Raw genomic sequence first — 22,217 nt, forward strand, 5'->3', positions numbered from 1 at the left:
AGTACAGATTGATCTGCACAGAGTCACACACCTCCCAGCTAGCCACACACACACTCAGTCTCCCATACAAATACTTGGGCAATCAATCAATAACCCATATAGTTAATCATATAGCTACTGATCAACACATGCAGCAGTTTACAGAACAACAGACATAATGATGCACAAATTAAGACAGTTTAGTCACTAACCCATGCACTCAGTGAGACACATTTAAACACTCACTCATACATTCAGTCATGCACCTACTAAATCCTTTGTCCAGACACTTATACTTCCACTCATTCTTCAATATGTAAGACACATTTTAACTTTACAGAAACATACAGTCACTGGATGTTGTCATCAGTGATGTCATCAGTGATGTCATCAGTGATGTCATTTGAGATGTCATCAGTGATGTCACTGACCATGTCATGAATGATGTAATATGTGACATCATCAGCAGTGGATTGCGGGTGCGCGATATATAGTTAGTGCAACTAACTATATATGGAATTTCATTGGTTTTATGTCAATAAAATGTCCAGCTAACTATATATGGTCTCTAACCTATGGTTTTTGCAGTGAATTTTCAAGGTTTTGTAAATGCTAATTCCTAACTATATATGGTCTATAACCTATGGTTTTTTCAGTGAATATATATATATATATATATATATATATATATATATATATATATATATATATATATATATATATATATATATATAATATTTTTTTGGGTTCTTTCTGAGCACAACAGAGAAAGAAATGAGACATGGAAAAACCTCAGCAGGAAACGCAAAAATCCTAAAGAAAAGTGAAACTAGATTTCAAATGAAACGACCTCTCTGCAGCTAAATATTACACACAAAATCATAACTGGTGAAGTAGCTAACATCCTTGGTTGAGTGAAGAGTCATGCCCCGTCTGCCCAGGTGTTCACCGAACGTCACGGGTCCTGCACAGCAGCAGCTGATGGTTATCAGAGAACTGTGCTCAGAAAGAGGAAGCTGCAGTTTTTGCTCGGCTCTGTGTCACTGTGCGCGGGGTGGTATAATACTGACAGTAATAATCCGCGGCGTCGTCGGCCTCGGCTCTGCTGATGCTGAGAGTGAAGTCCGTGCCGGACCCGCTTCCAGTGAAGCGCTCTGAGACCCCGGACTGGCGAGTCGTTGCATAATAAACAAGAAGCGTGGGGGCTTCTCCGCGCTTCTGCTGGTACCAGTTTAAACCATCGCCGATGTTTTGACTGGACTGACATCGGATTGTGATGGTTTCTCCCAGGGTCATACCGTGGACTTCCGGGGTCTGTGTCAGCACAATCTGCGCTCTGGACTCTGAAGACAGAAAGGAGATTAATTACAACAATGAGCAGCGAGAAATATTTACAGAGCGCGAAACCAATAGAAATACATATACTGCCCATCACAGATATGTTTCATATTTTGAACTTAGATCTCTCCCTGATCAATCCCCCTCAGCCCTTCAGCCGCAGCTCTCACCATGAATCCAGAGCAGAAGCATCAGGAAGACCTGGGTTGGTGACGTCACCTCCATCCTTGCTGCTCGGTCTGGGCTTGTTTCTGAAGCCTTCAGGGCAGAAAACACCCTTATAACAGGCAGGACAACAGGAGGGGCCTGGACAGAGAGATGCAAAGTACCCACCGCCTGGTATGTAAATGTGGACACAGGGGAGAGAGGGGAGGGGAGGGGTTAAATCAGGAGCAGCTCAGGTATATCTTGCTATTCATTTTTTATTGGTTTAGAAATTTTAGTATTGAACAGTGGCGGCTGGTAAGATTTTAAAGTGGTGAGAGTGAACCTTGTCATGATATGCTGGTAATGAGCATGTAAACCCAAATCTTCCAAAGGGGCAACGACTGGAGGATTCTCCCTCAATAAGTATTTGAAAAGAAAAGGGTATTTTGCATTCTGACCACCTTTAATAAAAAAATTGTTTCAACAACTATAGGTGTCAAAGCAAGTTCTGTTGAGGTACCAACAAGGCCTTGACACACTTTGAGAAATATTTTGAGCAATTCATCAACTGCCAAGTTTAACACCATCTCAATAAAATATAACATGCACCAAATTCTGTATGCTACTCTTGCCATTTAAACTATATGACTAGTTACAGGAGAGAACTTGTGGTGCAGCCTAGATATTAACCCCAGGAATGCTCATGACGAGGTCAGCTCGTCATGAGCAACGGCGCTCCGGTGCTCATGACGAGCTGAGCTCGTCATGACCGCGCCCGTTCCGTGGAACGCTCGCAGGCTGGGCTGATTCTCCTGCAGTGCTGAGCGTTCCATTGGAACGGGTGTGGCCATGACGAGCTCAGCTCGTCATGAGCACCGGAGCGCCGTAGCTCATGACGAGCTGACCTCGTCATGAGCACCGGGGCGCTGTACGCACCCCCGCCCCCCAGCACAGCGGGGGAAACAGCCCCGCACGGAAGGGGTTAATTCTATACCTAAGCCTAAAGGACATGTTTATACTCAAACACTCCATTAATGGAGCTTTAAATTGAAAGCTGTATTAACCGATATCAGACCATTTGGAAATAACACATTCACTTAGAGACAACGCCCAGCTACCATACCATTCAGCCAGTGCCTCATTATCTGAAAGCAAACCCACTTTGAATGCCAATCCATAAAAATAAATTGTTGTATTTACCTAGAAATGATTGGTCACTATTGTTTTGCATTTTAATCCAATCCTTCATAATTACATCAATCATTCTCTCCGGGCATTATACAGGACTAGATAAAAACATAATACAACGCAGCCTGGCAACAAGAAATATAGGTACCATTTTGGATAGCAAAATATGGATTCTTTAACTAAAACCAGTTTTTAAACCTCACAGATAGAGGTTAAATCGCAACCTGCAATTATAGAGAGCTGAAAGCAATGACCTTCAGAATCCCAAGGAGCAATACTGTCTTCAAGAAAAGAGTTATTGGCAACAATGCAAGAAATCAAATGAATAAATCCCTTCAATTACTGTGCATTTGTGCAAATAACTTTATTTCTGCAACGTGAACTGATAAATGTTATGCTTCACAGACCTGGGCTGGCAGCTATGTATACATCATTCTTTAGTACTGTTAATGAGGAGTTCGAAATAAATAAATTAAATATTGGTTAATAATAATACTTATACTGAAGGAGGATTGTGTTCTTTTATATGCACTCGCATGACCTATAATAATAGAAACTCATGCTGGCATGTGCAGGCATACACTCCATTCCTTAGAGTATTTCTGCAAGCAACAGCCTGTCTATCAACTACTAAATGGTGTGTCGGCTCATGTACCGCACCCTGCAATCATGTGTTCAGTTGTTATGTCAAAATAAATGTAATTAGTGTCTTCATTTGCCTACCTGGGCAAGAGAACTAATGTTGCTCAGCGCGCAATGATCAGAACATATGGTATCACAACTGGTATTATTCAAAGGCAATTAGTAAGGATATGAGTACAACATTATCCACAAGGAAGCAAGGAGACTCTATATGATTGTAGCATGTGCTCATGGCATCATTTATATAAACATTTGGGGGGAAAAAAGGGAGAAGAAATGCAATTGGCAGTTGTAACAGCACTGCAATACACAAATAATACAATTGAAAACAACCCAAATTGCACGTGGTGTTCGAGGTGTGTGAGTGAAAACCAAGGTAACAACGCAGGTGACAATGTGATCAGCGTGGGCGGCGCAAAGTGACTGGTGCATGAATATACAGTGAGTAATTGGCACAATGTGGTTCCAAGTAACTTCAGGAGTTTGTTTCTATTTCGGTTTGGTGTACTGTTCGTAAACCATTTTGTGTATCGCGCCTATGATCGCGCTGGAAGGTCGACGGCGTTTTGATCCACATTAATCGGGATCATCATCGGGATCATCATCAGGACTGGGTTGGGTCGAAGGCAGTGCTGGATGGGAGGAGACAGGTGTTAGTCGCCGTGGTCCGGAACGTCATAAGAGGTCATTTAGAATCAAGGGGCCAATTAGGATCGGTATCAGCGAGCAATCTGCTGATGTGCGGGAACAGAGTCCGAGAAGTGTGGAAGAAGAGGTCATCCAGGGCTGCGGATCAAACGCGCATCGCGAGGGGGCCCAGAGGTACAAAATCCTTGGAGCCGATCCGGCAGTGATTGGGGTGGAGAGACTGGATCTCTGTCAAGCGTGGAGCTTGTGTGAAGTTAGAGCAGGGCTGGCGCTCAGCAACCAATGGCATGAACTAAGAGACCTCTCAATTTCTCACTTTGAGAGTAATGGGGAGGAGGTGATAAATACATCCCATTCTGTAAGCAACCCACGTGTGATACTGGGATCTAGCTAGTAAACTCAGATTTATCTATCTCCACCAGCCCGAGTCCTCGACAAGGTTTCCTCTGGTGTGACTTTGACAATGGCCCCCTGCCATGCTCTTTTCTCTCATCTTTTTCCTCGTGCTCATTCTGTGCCCTATCCATCCAGCACAGCCTTAGAGCCTTGATGTTGATAGACGCCTCCTTACACATGCCCCTGAAACACTCTCCCCTTAGCATAGGGGCCTGGCAGGGAGGAGTGGGCAACTTGCACCAAAAAAAAGAGTAACATCTACAGGATCCGTGACGATTTGTGTACAAATTGTCTAAATACATTTATTCTAAGAGACTCCTCCTGAACTGTTCTCTTCATCGAATGCTGCATTACCAACTGTGAGGATTGTCCACAGTGTTTCATGTCTGGAGTTGTCATGCATTTCGTTTTTTAAAACAGACGTTACATTATCATTATACCTATTGATATTTTATTTGTCTTTCTCAGAAAGATGGAGGGCTGAACTGGCCCTGCCAAAATTCTAACTCCTTATTTGCAGCTCATAGCAAACATCAGAAAAAACGCTTAAGATACTCAGATCTCTCATCAGAGCACCGCGGTTTGCAGTGATCTGTGTGCCTTTATACATTTTGGCATGTTCTGTTTTCACCTTCTGGCTGACGTATGTAATGGGTATTTAATGATGTGCATCGCACACAATTGAGCACAGAGCATCATGTAACAATCTTCCCAGGATGTAAATAATTCCAGAGCCAGTGCCTGATGGGTTAACCCTGGAGCAAGAGAACGGAAACTTGAAATTGTTTGACATGAGAGTGCAGGTGTTAAGGCAACACAAGATAGCACTTTCACGTTACCTTCTATGCGTCTTCAAACTGCTATGAGCAGAATACCGCTATGTGAAACAGGGAAACAGTATTGCACTTTGGAAATAAGTGCAATTAAGATCCTGGGCAGAGCGTTCTAGAGGGATGATCCTACAGCACCGCCTCTGTCCTGAACACAGAGCAGTTGTAAATGTATAAAAGGGGATAAGCACACTCACCTGCGCACGCGCAGACACACTTACCATGAGAACCATCTGCCTAGCACTGGTGGGACATAAGGCAGACACTTCAAATCTCCGTCAACGTGGAGTTTCAAAGACACATTAACACTCTACTTCCTATGCTAATTCTGACCTCACGCCTCAGTGTAACACAGTAAATTCACATTGGTAAAAAAGATTCTTTCCAAGCCCTATTAGTCCCCCATCAACCATCGTCGTCTTTTATTGTGACCTTATATGTATTTAGCTATGCAGCACATTAGCCTGGGTGCTGAAACATCTACTGTTCTTTCACATGGAGGAAATGTACGCCCCAAACTATGTGACACGCCAGGTAGGAGGTCAGTGAGAAATGGTGTAGTCCAAAGCGCTGTTTTTAATATAAAATCGGGGCCTTCAGTGGTCATATCACTGGAAATACAAGGTTTGAAAAAAATATTATTGTCTACGGGTGCCAGTGGAATACAATTTCTATGAACTGGAATCTAGAGAATGCTAAAGTGATTCTGGTATTTTACTGACCTCTGCTGGTCGTTTTCTATCAAGAAAGTTAAATAGTGGCAGTTGCCAGAAAAATTTAAAAAAAGGAAAGTCCCTCAGCAGAAAGCAATTGTGGTATTTTATTGACCTCTGCTGGTTATTCTCTATCAAGACAGTTAAACAGACGCAGTTGAACAGAAAAGAAAGTCCCTAAGGGGAAGCAGACAAGTCCTAGGGCTGATCTCCGGAGCCCAGAAAGTACATACAAGTACATACTAAAGTATATACTAAAGTATATATAATAAAGTATATACAAGAGCTCTCGAATGCTCGACCTAAAAAAGATGATAATTAAAAACGTGCAGTCTTTTTTGTATTTGAACTCCAATAACAACTTGGACGGGTCTTGTGGGGAGATAGGTAAGTCGCTGCTAATGTCTGTCCTGTTAGGCCTAGATGGTACCTGGAATTTCCGCCCTATCAGAAGTTGGGACAGGGATGAGAATCCCGCCCCTGCTGTGATGTCTGTCTTCCAATTGGTTGCCGGGATGCACTGATTTGCGCCAAGACACCCCTCATTTTAACAGGTGTACTGTGCAGATTAAGACATGCACAGTACAGCTATTAAATTCAGTAGATTGTGCCACTGAAAGGGCGAGATTTTGATCGATACCTTATATCTATTGATCTAAACCTCGATCTGGTCGACTGAACCTTTGTTGCCTGTCTTGGAGGAAAACAGTACACCCATCTGCAATTTAGTTCACCCAATAAAGGACTCTACTCTCAAAGATCACGGACAACTTCTAGGTTTCAAAAGTTTATTGTAAGGAAATGATAAGCTGCAAATACAGACATCTCAGAATGAGATTCACGAGATACACAGGTCCAATTACATACATGTGCTCTCGGAAAGCCCTCAAACGAGCAACAGAAATCACTAACACAAGTTCTAAGAATAATAAAGCTATCAGCATAGACGCATATCTCTCCTTCATTTAGGTTGGAAGAAAACACACAGGTTAGGCGTCCCTACCCTGTTCTAGATGGTATCCCTACTTAACCAAATCCCAACCTAACAAAGGTGTCAGCAGTGAATGACCCCCAAGAGAAGTCACCCACTCTAAGTCTCTTGATGAAAACCTATAGTTCTCCAGTCATGACCCCTCTCTGCCTACCCATCCGCTCTCTAAAGGGTCCTCAGGTATCTGCTCTAACTCCACCCAGGGGTGCTGTCCCTAATACAAAACAGTCAACAACATTTGAGACGCCCCTTGCGAAACGCCTCTCACGTGGTGTAGCTTCAGGCTTTTTCCATGATGCTTTGTATTGGGCCTCAGATGTTAGAGTTGACCTTGCTTCTCAGGCTCTTCTCCGGCCCGCTGATACCCCTTAAACATTCCAGAACCCTCCTCCATGTCTGGGCCGTCTACTGAACAGACCTCTATTCATTCATTTATAATTGGATCCCCCCTTTCCTGTTGCAGACAGATCTCTGCCGCCAAGAACCCAACTCTCATAGACTTCTAAAAAGGCTTGCAACATTTCTCAGCCCAGACATGTACGTGTAAATCAACGTTAAAACATTTCAGGCCTACAATACTTCTCATTATGATTATAGCATTCAACTTCTTCATTTAATTAAAGCATGTTAATACTCTTATTCTATTATTCAATAAACATTTTATAAATCATGGCCCATTTAATGCGATGACCAAACGTTAATGCAATCTGTGTCGTGAAAAGAACCACTTTCCCTTTTAGCTCCAGCTCTGGCCCTGAGGCCTACCACATTCTGCGTTTAACCACAGACCATCTTATTTTTTAACAACTACACGACATAGATTCAAAAATAATCACGTCTAATAAAATCATATAGAGTCACACATTTCTGTATTAGTTCCACTTCTACTTAAATCTCTACATTAGCTATACATTTAGAATATAATTGCAGGTACTATTAGCACTCATGGCATTTCTCCTCATGATTTGTGCTTACTACAGGTAAGTGTGGTGCACTCATACATTTAAGTCAGTTTGCGCTCTCTCAGTTCCCCCCTTTGATGACCTCTCGGGGTCATCACTAACATTTAAACTGACGTTATTGCTGGCATTCTCTGCGCTTCCAGAGCCCTCAGACTCCTGTACTGATTATCTTGTATGGCAGCCAATCTCTGCAGCTGTTCTCTTTGGGCCCTTTCTAACCTTCTTGCTCTGTACCATTTGAATACCTTCACCAATCCCCACAATATGATCCCACAGATCAATATTATGATGATAGGCTTTAGGATATACCAAACAAAGCTTTTGCCTAAGGTGGAAAACCACCCACCAACTGCACTCATTCCGTGGCCCACCTTTTCCCAGACATTTTCTCTACTCAAGTCTTCGATCTCCTTGTGAATATCAGTTATGTTCCTAATAACCTTCTCAAGGGGTTTTGAATTGTCTGGAATGTAAGTGCAACATTCCTGGACCTTCAAAGCCTTACAGACTCCGCCCTCTTTTGCTAATAGGACATCCAATGCAAGACGATTTTGAAGAACCATAGCCCTTATCGATTGCATCTCTCCTTCTACCAGCATTAAGGACTGAGCAGTGCTGGCAGACAACCTGTCGACAACGGTTGCCAGTCGTCTAATTTTAACATCATTAAGGATTATTCCCAAAAGAGGGAACATAGCTCCAAAGACATCTCCAACCATTTCAGCATCACCTACATCTCTCCTTCCCCTCGATGATGTCTGACCCTCAATGATCACTAAGTCTTGTGCATGATATATTTTGGGGAAGACAATTGCCAAGTAACATGATCCATACCAGTTGTCAGGTAGTCTCACATAAGCATTTCTTCCACATACAAAATACACGTTTGGAATCACTTGCATTCCCTTCAGGAAATCCTTAGTGTAGTACTCTAAGTTAAAAGCATGTTCACAGTCCACTTCTCCAACGTATACATTTTCATAATACGTTTTGGCTCTGTGAAGACATAACTTTCCTCTCTGCGCTTTATCTAAAGCTATTGGACCACTACTACCCTTTCTCTGGTGTGACTTCTCTTCCTCGGTCCAATCTGTTTTCCCTTGTCCTGATTTTTTCAAAATCTTTTGTCTCCTGTAACGATCATCCACCTGCCCTATGAACTTCTTCTCGACTTCTGACACCTTGCATGTCAGGTTATTTCTACGGGCATGTGAAGTATCTAAGGTAATCCAAGGAATGAAGAACTTGGCCAATCTGTCTTCACTCTTCCAGTAATCCCATTTGTTCATCTGCTTATAATTTGGGACTTCTGGCAACACTGAATCATAATTTGAGAAATAGTATTCAAAACTATCTCTCTCATAAAATATACTAAGCAATAAGCTACATGTAATGCCATATGTCAGAGGGAGGTGATGATAGCGAATTCCTTCATCTACAGACGCCGGCAACTGCATGCAGACGTAGCAATCCTTAACCTCCATGGCATCCACGTATTCATATAAAAGTTTAGCATAAGCATTTGACCTAAAGTCTCCTTGGGACTCGTCTACGTGTAACCTGCGGGCTTCTGCAGCTAATAACGCTTTCTCTTGAGTGTTTTCCCTTTTCTCACCAGCAACAGTAGGTGTAAGCGTTTCTACAGATTTCACATCAGTTACCTTTGCCTCTTCCTCATGTCCCTTTACATAAGAAATTGTTACCACTAAAGCTATTAATATTATTACTCCTACTATTAGTGTACCTATTATACATTTAGCTCTGCGGTTCGGGGTGCCGGCCTCCATTTCGTCAGACAATATAGCTCTCTCTTATCTTAGCAAAAAGTTCTTTTCCTCTCGTTCCTTTACAGTCTCTTTTCAATCCTTTTGTCTTTAGAGTCCACACAACTGGAGGCTGACAACCTTCTTCGCAAAAGTCCTTTAACAGTTCAAAAAGACAACCCTAGCCCTTCTCCATCAACTCAAGGGATTCCCTATTAGTCTCTGCTTCCTGGGCGCTAGGTAATCTTCTTTTTTTTTCCTGCTCGCTTTATTTACAAAGTCCTTTAACAGTCTACTATCAGATTTGTGGTTGCAGCTTCAATAGCATAGTTCAGTATTTCCAAACGAAGATTGTGCTCTTCATGTGCTGTTATCGTTGTACCAAAGTCGGGGAATTGCAATTCTGTAAGAAACATATGTTTTAACTTGCTGAGGCGGGGAGGTCTGGGGAGCATGAAGGTTAGTGACCCTTCTTGTTCGACACCGGGTACCAACAGTCGTATTTCCACGGTGATAATGGGCTCAGAACTGGACACCACCACCGCTCGGATCCTCCCTGTCTCCGGTTTCACAGACATTTGTCGCCAGATATGTCCACTCAGGTGTGGAGTATCTTCTGTTAGGCACTCGCACTCTTCTTGACCTTCTTCGGTCGGGTGCTTCAGCGCCCTGAGCACCTTCTTCGGGGTCTGAGTCCTCTGATATCGGAGGAAGGGTTGCTTCTGGAGTTGACCTCAGGCTAGAGCTCCTTCTTTGCGGCCAATTTGCTTCTCCACGTGCCCTTCTACTCCTTCTCCTTCTTGTCTGTTCTCGCTCTCTCTCAGACCTGTCAGGGTCTGACTCGTACTCCCAGCTACTTTCTCCTTCTGTAGCGTCTTCAGTTTCACTGTTGTACTGACCGTCCTCAGCTTGGTCAGACTCGTTCCCTGCTTCCGCTGGCACCTCTACAGCTTGGCTAGCCCCCTCTATGGCTTCTCGGTCCTCAGCTGGACGTCTATCCGAGAGAGGAGCTGTTTCCAGAGGTGCTGGAACTCTTCGCGTATGTGACGCGTGGATCCAATTGGGCAGGCCTCCCACCTTTACAGCTGTGTTCGTGATCAGGATGACCTGGAAGGGTCCACGCCAACGAATATCCAGACAGCTTCTTCTCACGTGTTTTCTTACCAGGACCCAGTCCCCAGGATACAGGTCATGGCACGGGCCCTGGCACGCTGGAACCTCGGCAGCCTGCACCTGAAGGGACACAGAACGCATGGCGTCAGACAGCCCCTTACAATAGTCCAGGATCATATCATCTGTGATATTTAACAGTGCAGTAGCTGGAATAGATGGCAGCCTCATTGCTCTTCCCATTAACACCTCATGTGGTGACAACCCTGTTCTTCTGTCTGGGGTACTACGAAGGCTCATGAGGACCAATGGCAGGGCATCAGGCCAACTCAGGGTCGTTGAGGAACAAACTTTGGCTATTCTGCTCTTGATCGTGCCATTGATCTGCTCCACAATCCCTGAGGCTTCTGGTCGGTAACTGCAATGCAACTTTTGGTCAATGTTTAGCGCAACACAAATCATCTTCACAAGCTCGCTGTTAAAATGTGTTCCCCTATCTGATTCCAAAAAGGCCGGCACCCCGAAGCGAGGAATGAGTTCTCTAAGCAGTAACTTGGCCACTGTGAGGGTGTCGCACCTACGTGTAGGGTATGCCTCAACCCATCTGGAGAACACACAAACAACCACCAGGACATAGCGGAGGCGGTTGCACCTTGGCATTTCAATGAAATCTATCTGCATTCGATTGAATGGACCTCCAGACCTTCCTATGTGACTTAGTGCAACTGGTGTTCTTTTCCCTACGTTCAGCTGCTGACAGGTCACACAACGCTGGCACACTGCTTCTGCTGCTATTCTAAACTTAGGATTGTACCAAGTCTGTCTAAACACTCTCAGCATAGCATCTCTCCCTAAGTGTACGGGACCATGTATGAGTCTAGCCATTGGACTCACCATCTCATTGGGCAACACTGCTCTGCCGTCTGCTGAGACCCAAAAATGGGTCTCACCCATTACACATCCTGCCTTTTCCCATGTTTCTTTTTCAGAATCAGGAGCATTTTCTTGCATGGTTGACAGTTCATCCCAAGTATCAACAGTTTCCAGTATCATGGCTAATTCAGTTCTTACATTTATTCCACCCACATCCACCTCTGTGAAAGAGTATCCTTGCTCCGCGCAATACCGTGCAACTTCATAGCATATCTATTGCCTTTTGAAACAAAGTCCTCATTTTTGGTATGTGCGGTGCACTTTACAACTGCGATACCTGCTGGGCATTGCAATGCTTCTAACAACAGGCGCACAAACTCTCCATTGCGAATGGGAGAGCCTGAAGAGGTCATGAACCCTCTTTGAGACCATAACTGCCCGTAATCATGAACTACCCCATAGCCATATTGGCTGTCGGTGTAGATGGTGACTCGAATTCCATTGCTTGCCAAGCAAGCACGTGTCAGGGCAATAATCTCGGCTACCTGAGCGGAGTGTACTCCTTCCAGGCACCCAGCTTCCACAACTCCTTCAATTGTACAAACAGCATAAGCTGCTCTCAACTGCCCAACTTCGTCTCTTACACATGAGCCATCGACAAAGAAAACTTCGTCTGGGTCAGTCAGTGGCTCATCTACGATGTCGGGTCTGGGTTTGGTGCATAGTTCAGTCACATCGAGGCAGTCATGGTCTGTACATTCATCATCATCATCGATATCATTTGGAAGTGGCATTAAGGTGGCAGGGTTCAAAACAGAGCATCTCTTGAGGGTCACATTCTCTGCAGCAAGAATAACTTGCTCATAGCGCGTGAGCCTGCTGTTGGTCAGATGCTGTGTTTTGGTCCTGGTCATCAACAGTTCAACAGAATGGGGCACGCACACCTCTAACGGGTGCCCCATGACGATATTTTCACATCTCTCAATGCTGACACCCGTTGCAGCAACGGATTTGAGACATCCGGGCAACGCTGCGGCTACTGGGTCTAAAGTAGCCGAGAAATAAGCAACTGGTCTACGGGCATTCCCATGGATTTGGACCAACACAGACAACGCACAACCTTCTCTCTCACAACAGTAAAGAAAGAATTGTTTATTGTAATCAGGCATTCCCAATGCCGGAGCACGACACAGGTCCTCTCGCAGCTGTAAGAATGCCATCAAACAGTCTTTGTCCCATGGTACCGGATCACTCACCTCCTTGTGCGTCAGTTTTTGCAAGGGCTTTGCTTTCAGTGAAAAGTTCACGATCCACTGTCGGCAATAACCCACCATCCCTAGAAGCATCCTGACTTCTCTCTGTGTCTTAGGCGCATTCATTTTCATGATCGCCTCTATCCTGTCTGGTGACACTTTTCGTTTGCCTTTCTCTATTCTGTGTCCCAAGTACTGCACCTCTGTCAGGCAGTACTGCAATTTTCCCGGGGACACCTTGTGCCCATTGGCAGCTAGGTGATTTAACAAAGCAATGGAGTCTTCCCTGCAAGCTTCTTCTGTTTCTGACGCCACAAGAAGGTCGTCTATGTACTGGACCAGAACTGACTTCTGGGGCAGCACTAGACTTTCAAGATTTTTCTTCAACAGCTGGTTAAAGATCGATGGACTCTCTGTATACCCCTGAGGGATACGACACCATGTTAGGACGCGATTTTCCAGCTTAAATGCGAAAAGAAAATGGCTTTCCTCGTCCAGAGGGATCGAAAAGAAAGCCTGGCAAAGATCGATCACAGTGAACCACTCTGCTTGGAATGGAATCTGAAACAGTATCACTGATGGATTCGGTACCACTGGACAACACGAAACGACTATGTTATTAATCTTTCGAAGGTCCTGTACTATCCGAAATTTCCCATTTGGTTTCTGCAGACCCATAATCGGGGAGTTGCATGGACTACCCACGATTTCTTTCAGTATTCCCTGTTTAATCATGGACTCGATCACGGGTTTTATGCCTGCAATCGTTTCTGGAGTCAATTTATATTGGGGTGTTCTTGGGAACTCAGCATGCGGTTTCACTACAATTTTCACTGGGTCCACCCCTTTGACCAATCCGATCTCTTCCCCAGTGAAATCCCATACTTCTGATGCCACCGTCTCTCTCAAGTCCCAGGGGAGCTCATCTACTGTCAAAGTAGGGTACAGCTCCACGCATATTCTTGAGTTTGCAACTTTGAAATCTGCGTCATCATCATTGGTCAATACCTCCACTCCCTGAGGTGTACAATATATAGTACAATTCAATTTACACAACAGGTCTCTTCCTAGCAGACACACAGGGCTTGAATCGCAAACCACAAACTGGTGCTCATCGCTGTACTTCCCTATTTTCACCTGTACCGGTTCTGTCAATTGGCTGGTTATTCTCCTGTTTGCGACCCCTACCACTTGTATGGTCTCCCCAGACATGGGTAGGTCCGGAACTGCAGCTGATCTGATCGTGGATCTAGTGGCTCCTGTGTCCACCAGAAATGTCGTAGGGCACCCTGCTACTTCTGCTTCAACATAGGGTCCCCTTTGGTCTACCTCCAAGGCTGCCCCGAGGGTGCAGTCTTCTCTTTCCACTCTCTGTCCGGTTAATGGGTCCACATAATAGCACTCTTCCCCTTCCATAAACAGGGGCATTTGTCTATAGGTCTTACCCATACTCCCTACTCGAGGAGGTTGCGGGAACTGGGCTCGGGGAGGAGCCCCCCCTTTGAGCACCTTTCCTTGGTATGGCGTTACCCCTCTTGTAGGTGCGCTCTGAACCTCTTCCTCCTCTATCTCTTGCTCTCCTATCTCTATATTGTAGGGGCACTCGCGTTTCCAATGCCCCAGCTCGTTACACTGGTGGCACCTAGTCGTTTTCTTCAAGGTAGCTATGTCTATCCTGGGTCTAAAGGTGGAACTCTCCTCATTGCCCTTGTTCTGACTGTACTGCTTCTTTCCTCCTGTACCTGTCCCTTGCTGCTGTTGCTGTTGTCCCCCTTTCCCTGCTGCCTGCATCTGTACCACCATCAACTTTTCTTTTAGTTTCTTAGCCTTAGAGTCTATCTCATCACAGCAGTACCTGGCATATCTCAGTATTTCATCTAGGGGTTTAGTTTGCCAACAAATCGAGTGTTGCTGAATCATTAAACTAATATCCGGTCTCAGTCCCAGGACGAACTTGGACACAAATTGCCCTATGTCTTTTGGATCCATTACATCCAAGCCGCTATACTGTTTAAACGCCTTCAGCAATCTCTCGTAATATTCGTGAACTGTCTCTTTGGGTTCCTGTCTCGTTCGGTCTATTCTGACCCAATCTATGTCTTGCATTGGCACTTTCTCTTTCAGCCAAGTCATCACTCTCTCGAATTTTGCCATCACAATCTCGGACGGCCCATTAGTCTTGGCATCTCTCTCTGGCTCCGTTGTGGGCCACTCAGCGCTAACCTTGCATGCTGTCCACAGATCGCCTGGTACTACAATGTCAAATAGCGTGTTCAGATCTATCCATAGGACCTTTGAGATTTTTACAAACCTCTCGACTTGCTTGTACCACTCCACAGGGTTTTCCCGTAGTTTGGGGAAGGAGGTGGTGAAAGCAGCTAAATCTCCCCTACTCCAAGGGACATGTACATAGTTCCCATTTGCAACTTCACGCAAAGGGTAAGCTTCTATTCCCTGCTGTCCTGGTGTCATACCAATCATGCTTCTCCTGCCGGTCCCTTTCTTGGACCACCTCTCTTCCCACTTATCTAGTGCTCTCCATGTCCTTATTCCAGTAATCAGTTCCCTTATGTGCGTTTTCAGCCCAATCGTTCTCCTCTCATCTAGGTCTCGATCTGTATAATGTAGCCTGTGGTTACCCTGTAATGCTTTGGTTCTTGACAAGTCCACCATATATTTGCCTGCTAGTTCGACTAACTTCTCATGGACTGCTCTCGCCTTTCGAGTGATGTCCTTTGCCATATACAGTATTTCATCCTGTTCATACATTTCCATTCTTTCTAAAGGCAGGGTACCATCTACCATGTCATCCAGATCTGACCTTAAGCTGGAGACATCAAGTCTCTTGGCTTTTATCTCAGCTCGCAATATGTCTTTCGAAGGGGGCTCACTGGTCTCCCTACCATCCCAACTTCGAGCTCTGCGTTTGGGCTCGGGAGAGTTAATGGGTGCCCTCCCTTGCTCCCATCTCTCCAGGTCCCATGCTCGGCCATCCGATCTTGGAAGGTGATGGAACACGGGCCTGTTACCCCTACTCTGGCTCTGCCCATTCTCTTCTTCTTCTCTCCTCTCACTGCACACCTCTCTGTTATTTTCCCTCTGGTCGCTACTCTCCCTTTGCCTCGTATCGCTCAGTATCCGATACGATCCTTCCTGGTTCCCCATATTCCCTGGGCTGCGCTCATTTCTGTCATCACAGGGACTATGGTGCGACCTCTCACAACTCCCATTCAGTTCTCTGGTGCCAGGTACACAGTGTGGACACTTAAAGCTGTTCCTGTACTCTTGCGCTCTCCTCTCCCCTTCACTGAGTATTGGGCACGCCACCCCTCCACTCCCGGGGCCCCCGTTTTCCAGGTCTGTTCTACCTCCACTCCGGGCCCAATGGGTGACTCCCCTACTCCCTCTACAGTCCCACTCCGGGCTACTCTCCCCAGCCCCGCAGTGAGTCCGTGCTCTGCTGTCCTGACTTTCTCTTTCAGCTTCCGCAGCATTGATGCTCTTTTGAGCCTTCACTGCCTCATCCCACTGCTTCATGTACTCATTTAGCTCTTGAAAGGATTTTCGTCCAGATCCCCTCAGATCCATTGGCCATCTAGGGCCCCCGGGATCTCCTCCTGGGTCCCCTGCTGTGTGCATCGGGGTGCTCCACTCTCTGGGTATCGGCATCTGGCTTGGGGAATTAGTGGTATCGTTCCTCCTTGCCTGCTCTGCTCTTTCCCTGTCTTTCCGTTTCCGTTCTTCCCCTCTTGCTCTTTCTTGGTCATATATTGATATTATAGGACCTATGGTAACAGGTACCTGTAGTGCATCTGGTAATGGGTAGGATGTGGCGCTTTCCGTTTCCGGCGCTCTTTGTACCACAAACCTCCCGACTACCTGTTGCACCTGACTAGGCTGGGACAGCTCTTTCTTTGGCTCAGGATCCCACTCTGAACTGGGAAGCGGTCTGTGCTCTCCCGCATTGCCCCCCTTTTCTCCTTCAGTATTCTCGGCCTCCCCCCCTGCTCTATTATACGGGGGTGGCCTGTCTGTCAATAATCTGTTTATCAGGCTGTCCTCTGTTTCGCTCTCTTCATCTTCTTCTAGGGGACTTTTATTTACTGGCGCCTCTAACACTGGGTACAGTTTATTTACTTCCATGTTATGCACTCTCCATCTTTTAGCATCCGCATCCCACCTGGCATCCTGCACTGCCCTTACCGATCGTTTCACCCTTTCTTGTCGTCTGTTCATATTCTTTTCATGCGCTGCCCTAATCCATGCATCAAGAGCTTCAAACTGGGTTGGTCTAGGCAAGGGTCTCTTTGAGGTCATGACTGATTTCAATCGATGTAACACCTCTAATCTGAACGTCCCGTACTTTGGGAACGTCAGTTCCTCATTTCCTTCAGTAATCTTACTCCACTCTGATATCCAAAGGATCGTATGCAACCCAACATTCACTGCCATATAACGAGCTGGCGTACCCTCCGGCGGGGCTTCTTCCCCTTCATACGATCCCCGCTTCTCTTTTTTAAACACCGCTTTCAACCATTTAAAACACTTCATAATTATGTGCACAAAATCCAGCCTCGCTACTCTGTTTACTTCCTGATGACAATCCACCAATCCTGTCGCGGCTTTGCTAGCTTGGCCTATCGCAGCGCGGTCTTTCTCCGGTCAGCCAATCACGTCGCGACCCTGTCTGACGTGTTTGCTAGCTGGCCTATCACAGCGCGGTCTTTCTCCGGTCGGCCAATCTCTGCGCGACACTACCTGACGTCACTTTTCTCCGCTTCGCAGCAGCACCCCTTCTTTCTCAACTCGTCTCCCGGTTATGCATGCGTCCCATTCATACACCGAAAAATGACTACTTCCGACCAAGCGGTCACTTCTCTCGACTGTACGTCCACAGTCTATCTGTAATTGTCAACACAACTGACGAGATGTCTATCGTCCCTCTGATAGGTTGCTTACACACACAGTAACTTCCGACCAGCGTCCGTTACTCACGCACTCACTCTTACGTTCCCCCTATCTCGGTCTTTCGGGTGATCAATGGTACCTCATGACCCCCTTCACACTAGTTGACAATTACTCTGGGTGTCCGATACACCCGAACCACTTAAGCTCTCCTTGAACTTAAGATTTCCACCGGTTGCGCGCGCTCACAACCTGTTCCACGGTCACTCTACAGACATTCAACTCCGCCAAACATTACAACATAGGTACAATACAAAAACACCGCAATCTAACACGCATAACCCTTTATACTCACTCTCGACCGATACTGCTGCTTTTTCTGTCTCACGTCATCCGGATCTTCTTCAGCGGGCTGTTCTTCCAATCATCGAATTCTAGGGGCCTTGGGGTAAGCTAACCTGGCCTAGGTTACCGTCCTCAAGAAGGCAACCATCCTCTATAGCTACCAACTGAAAGGGCGAGATTTTGATCGATACCTTATATCTATTGATCTAAACCTCGATCTGGTCGACTGAACCTTTGTTGCCTGTCTTGGAGGAAAACAGTACACCCATCTGCAATTTAGTTCACCCAATAAAGGACTCTACTCTCAAAGATCACGGACAACTTCTAGGTTTCAAAAGTTTATTGTAAGGAAATGATAAGCTGCAAATACAGACATCTCAGAATGAGATTCACGAGATACACAGGTCCAATTACATACATGTGCTCTCGGAAAGCCCTCAAACGAGCAACAGAAATCACTAACACAAGTTCTAAGAATAATAAAGCTATCAGCATAGACGCATATCTCTCCTTCATTTAGGTTGGAAGAAAACACACAGGTTAGGCGTCCCTACCCTGTTCTAGATGGTATCCCTACTTAACCAAATCCCAACCTAACAAAGGTGTCAGCAGTGAATGACCCCCAAGAGAAGTCACCCACTCTAAGTCTCTTGATGAAAACCTATAGTTCTCCAGTCATGACCCCTCTCTGCCTACCCATCCGCTCTCTAAAGGGTCCTCAGGTATCTGCTCTAACTCCACCCAGGGGTGCTGTCCCTAATACAAAACAGTCAACAACATTTGAGACGCCCCTTGCGAAACGCCTCTCACGTGGTGTAGCTTCAGGCTTTTTCCATGATGCTTTGTATTGGGCCTCAGATGTTAGAGTTGACCTTGCTTCTCAGGCTCTTCTCCGGCCCGCTGATACCCCTTAAACATTCCAGAACCCTCCTCCATGTCTGGGCCGTCTACTGAACAGACCTCTATTCATTCATTTATAATTGGATCCCCCCTTTCCTGTTGCAGACAGATCTCTGCCGCCAAGAACCCAACTCTCATAGACTTCTAAAAAGGCTTGCAACATTTCTCAGCCCAGACATGTACGTGTAAATCAACGTTAAAACATTTCAGGCCTACAATACTTCTCATTATGATTATAGCATTCAACTTCTTCATTTAATTAAAGCATGTTAATACTCTTATTCTATTATTCAATAAACATTTTATAAATCATGGCCCATTTAATGCGATGACCAAACGTTAATGCAATCTGTGTCGTGAAAAGAACCACTTTCCCTTTTAGCTCCAGCTCTGGCCCTGAGGCCTACCACATTCTGCGTTTAACCACAGACCATCTTATTTTTTAACAACTACACGACATAGATTCAAAAATAATCACGTCTAATAAAATCATATAGAGTCACACATTTCTGTATTAGTTCCACTTCTACTTAAATCTCTACATTAGCTATACATTTAGAATATAATTGCAGGTACTATTAGCACTCATGGCATTTCTCCTCATGATTTGTGCTTACTACAGGTAAGTGTGGTGCACTCATACATTTAAGTCAGTTTGCGCTCTCTCACCTGTGTGAGTGGACGTCGCTGAATTTCGCACTCGCACATGCGCAATCCAAGCAGGCATCTCCAGATTGCAATCAACAAAAGCAATCTGAAGATGAATGCTTCGGCCCCACCCACTCCCTCCTCCTGCAATGAGCACGAGAGGCTGCTACTCACACTGGCAGAATGCATAAAATCACAAACATGCTTAAATGGACATGTTTTCATGTACAGTGCCAGTGAGGCACAGTTGTCTTCACTCCTAGTATCTGGAGTATGTAGAACCTCGCAGGTGGCAGGGCTCCCCCATTTGCTCTTGAGGACGAGCCGCCCCAGCTTACTTCAAGATTAACTGTAGTTTTTCACCAAAGTTGGTGCAGATAGTGCTGTATATCCAATGGGTCAGCTGTTGTTGCTCTTTTCAAGAGTAGAATCACTACAGCTTTTTTCAACAGACATGGAACCAGACCCTGACCCTCCAAAGACCAATTGCCACAAATGAGGGGGCAACAGGTATTCAGCCAACATCCTCCATGTACTAGGTGGTAACGAACCTAAAGGAGATCCCTGGGAGATGGACATGACTGTTGCTCTAAGACAGTTCACAGTCATCCTCCCAAGGGATGCTAGAATGTTCAGGCACATGGCGAAAATCCCAAACTGTAAGCAGTCAGCATCCTGTGGCGGACTGCATACGACCAAAGGTAGCTTTACATCAGAAATGACTGCATGAACCTTGTCAAAAATCTGCCAATTTTCACATAGAAACTTTAGGCGGTATAATATCTTGTTCATACCAATCTGGATCTGAAAATGCATGTATGATGTACTTGTAAGTCACCCCACAGGTAGGCCATAGGTAGGCCTTAGGGAAGGGTGGTATGTGCATAGAAAGTAGGTATGTAGTTTGAGACGGAGTAGAGCTGATATGTTTAATACATATGGAATAGAATATATTACAGATACAATGAATTATGTAGGCATTTAGTTGCTTGTGGTATGTAATGTAAAATTCATTTTGCATTTTGTTTTCAGCTAGCTGTTCGTCGTCAAAGAGAAGAATTTACGATTGCAAGAAAGGAACAGAGGAGGAAAAACCAAAAGACACAGTACTACCTGCAAAAAACAGAGAACAAAAAAAGGAGATGATGGACAGAACATAGTGGGGGAAAAAACTGCTGCTGGTAAGAGAACTTCCAGGAAAGACATGGCTTGGCAGTTCGGGCTGGACTGTTTCCATGAGGCACAGGGTCAGACTGATTTGCATATGACCATGTCTGAACTGGGGTGGTGGAGTGAGCTAAAGAATGATGATGGATTAAACCCAAATCAGGTGACTGGGGTGAGTGTTTGATTTGCTCAGGCGCTCCGTCCATCATCCCCTTTGGTATCGCTTTGTAGACCCTAAGTTGGCAAGGTATGCCCAGACGTGGGTCCCTTGCTCACTTTACCACTGGATTCAAGATAGCCTGGCTGATGAGGGTTATGAACCCGAAACCGGTCCCAGGATCCTTGTTACCGGTCCAGGGAAGACATGGCTTGGCAGTTCAGGCTGGACTGTTCCCATGAGGCACAGGGACAGACTGATTTGCATATGGCCATGTCTGAACTGGGGTGGTGGAGTGAGCTAAAGAATGATGATGGATTAAACCCAGATCAGGTGGCTGGGGATTGGCTGGGGAGTGTTTGATTTGTTCAAGCGCTCCGTCCATCATCCCCTTTGGTATCGATTGGTAAGAGAACTAAGACGTTTCTTAAAACAGTGTGTTAAAAATGTAATAAATTATCTCAATTAAAAAGAGAGCTTTACCAACAACTCGGAAATCAAAAGGAGTAGGTCATGTTCAAAGTGAAAAATGTTCTAAAAAAATCAGGTCATCTGACTCTAAGGTAAAAGCAATTTAGTGACATACGAAGATTCATGTTTAAAAGTAGGGTAATAAATATTTTGATAAAAAATATAAAGCAGTATAAGAGAAGAACAGCAGCATTGAAGAAAAAGAACACATAGAAATTTTAGTAGATAAAGCGTTTGCCTTAAAGAGTAAACTATTTATCCTGATACTAAATAGAACGAAAAAACTGGATAAAACAGCAAGTCTGCATCGGTCCTCTTCAGCCACAATTCCTTGACGCGTAAATTCTTGCAGCCGTGACAGGTATTGCGTCGATTTTCAGAGCGGCACAGCGATGCGTGGAAATTCTTCTTGCGCCGTGAAGAAGCATCGGGAAATCAGCCACAAGAAGAGCTATGCATCGATTTCTGCAGTTCTTCTTTCTTCCAGCTCCCGAACAGTAACCGCAATCTCCAGAGGCTCCAAACTGGCAGATGCGCCCTCTGGCAGATCAGAACTCACTTCAGCATAGTTCAGGGAAGCTGGGGATGAAGCATTTGTGTCCCTGAGATTTCAGAACAGGAGGCATGCACACACATGCCCTTGGAGATCTCCTTCAAGCAGGGGACACAGCACACAGCAAAGTCCTTGTCCTTTCCTTGTCAAAAACAGCAACTGCAGGGCAACCCCATAGAGCACACAGCAAAGGGACAGTACTTCTCCTTTAGTCTCTCTAGCTCTTCTCCTTGGCAAA

The 22,217-nt window shown here is 45.3% G+C and overlaps 1 long non-coding RNA gene across 1 annotated transcript in view; it reads left to right on the top strand.

Moving 5' to 3' along the window:
- Positions 1-20,812, top strand: part of LOC144821873 (uncharacterized) — a 256,340-nt gene extending 235,528 nt beyond the window's left edge. Inside the window, exon 4 of the long non-coding RNA XR_013608484.1 lies at positions 20,664-20,812. This is a non-coding gene — a long non-coding RNA (uncharacterized LOC144821873). The remainder of the gene's footprint in view (positions 1-20,663) is intronic.
- The last annotated feature ends 1,405 nt before the right edge of the window (positions 20,813-22,217 follow it).

This window comes from Lissotriton helveticus, chromosome 2_2 (assembly GCF_964261635.1).
Source record: "Lissotriton helveticus chromosome 2_2, aLisHel1.1, whole genome shotgun sequence".
Taxonomy (NCBI): Eukaryota; Metazoa; Chordata; class Amphibia; order Caudata; family Salamandridae; genus Lissotriton; species Lissotriton helveticus.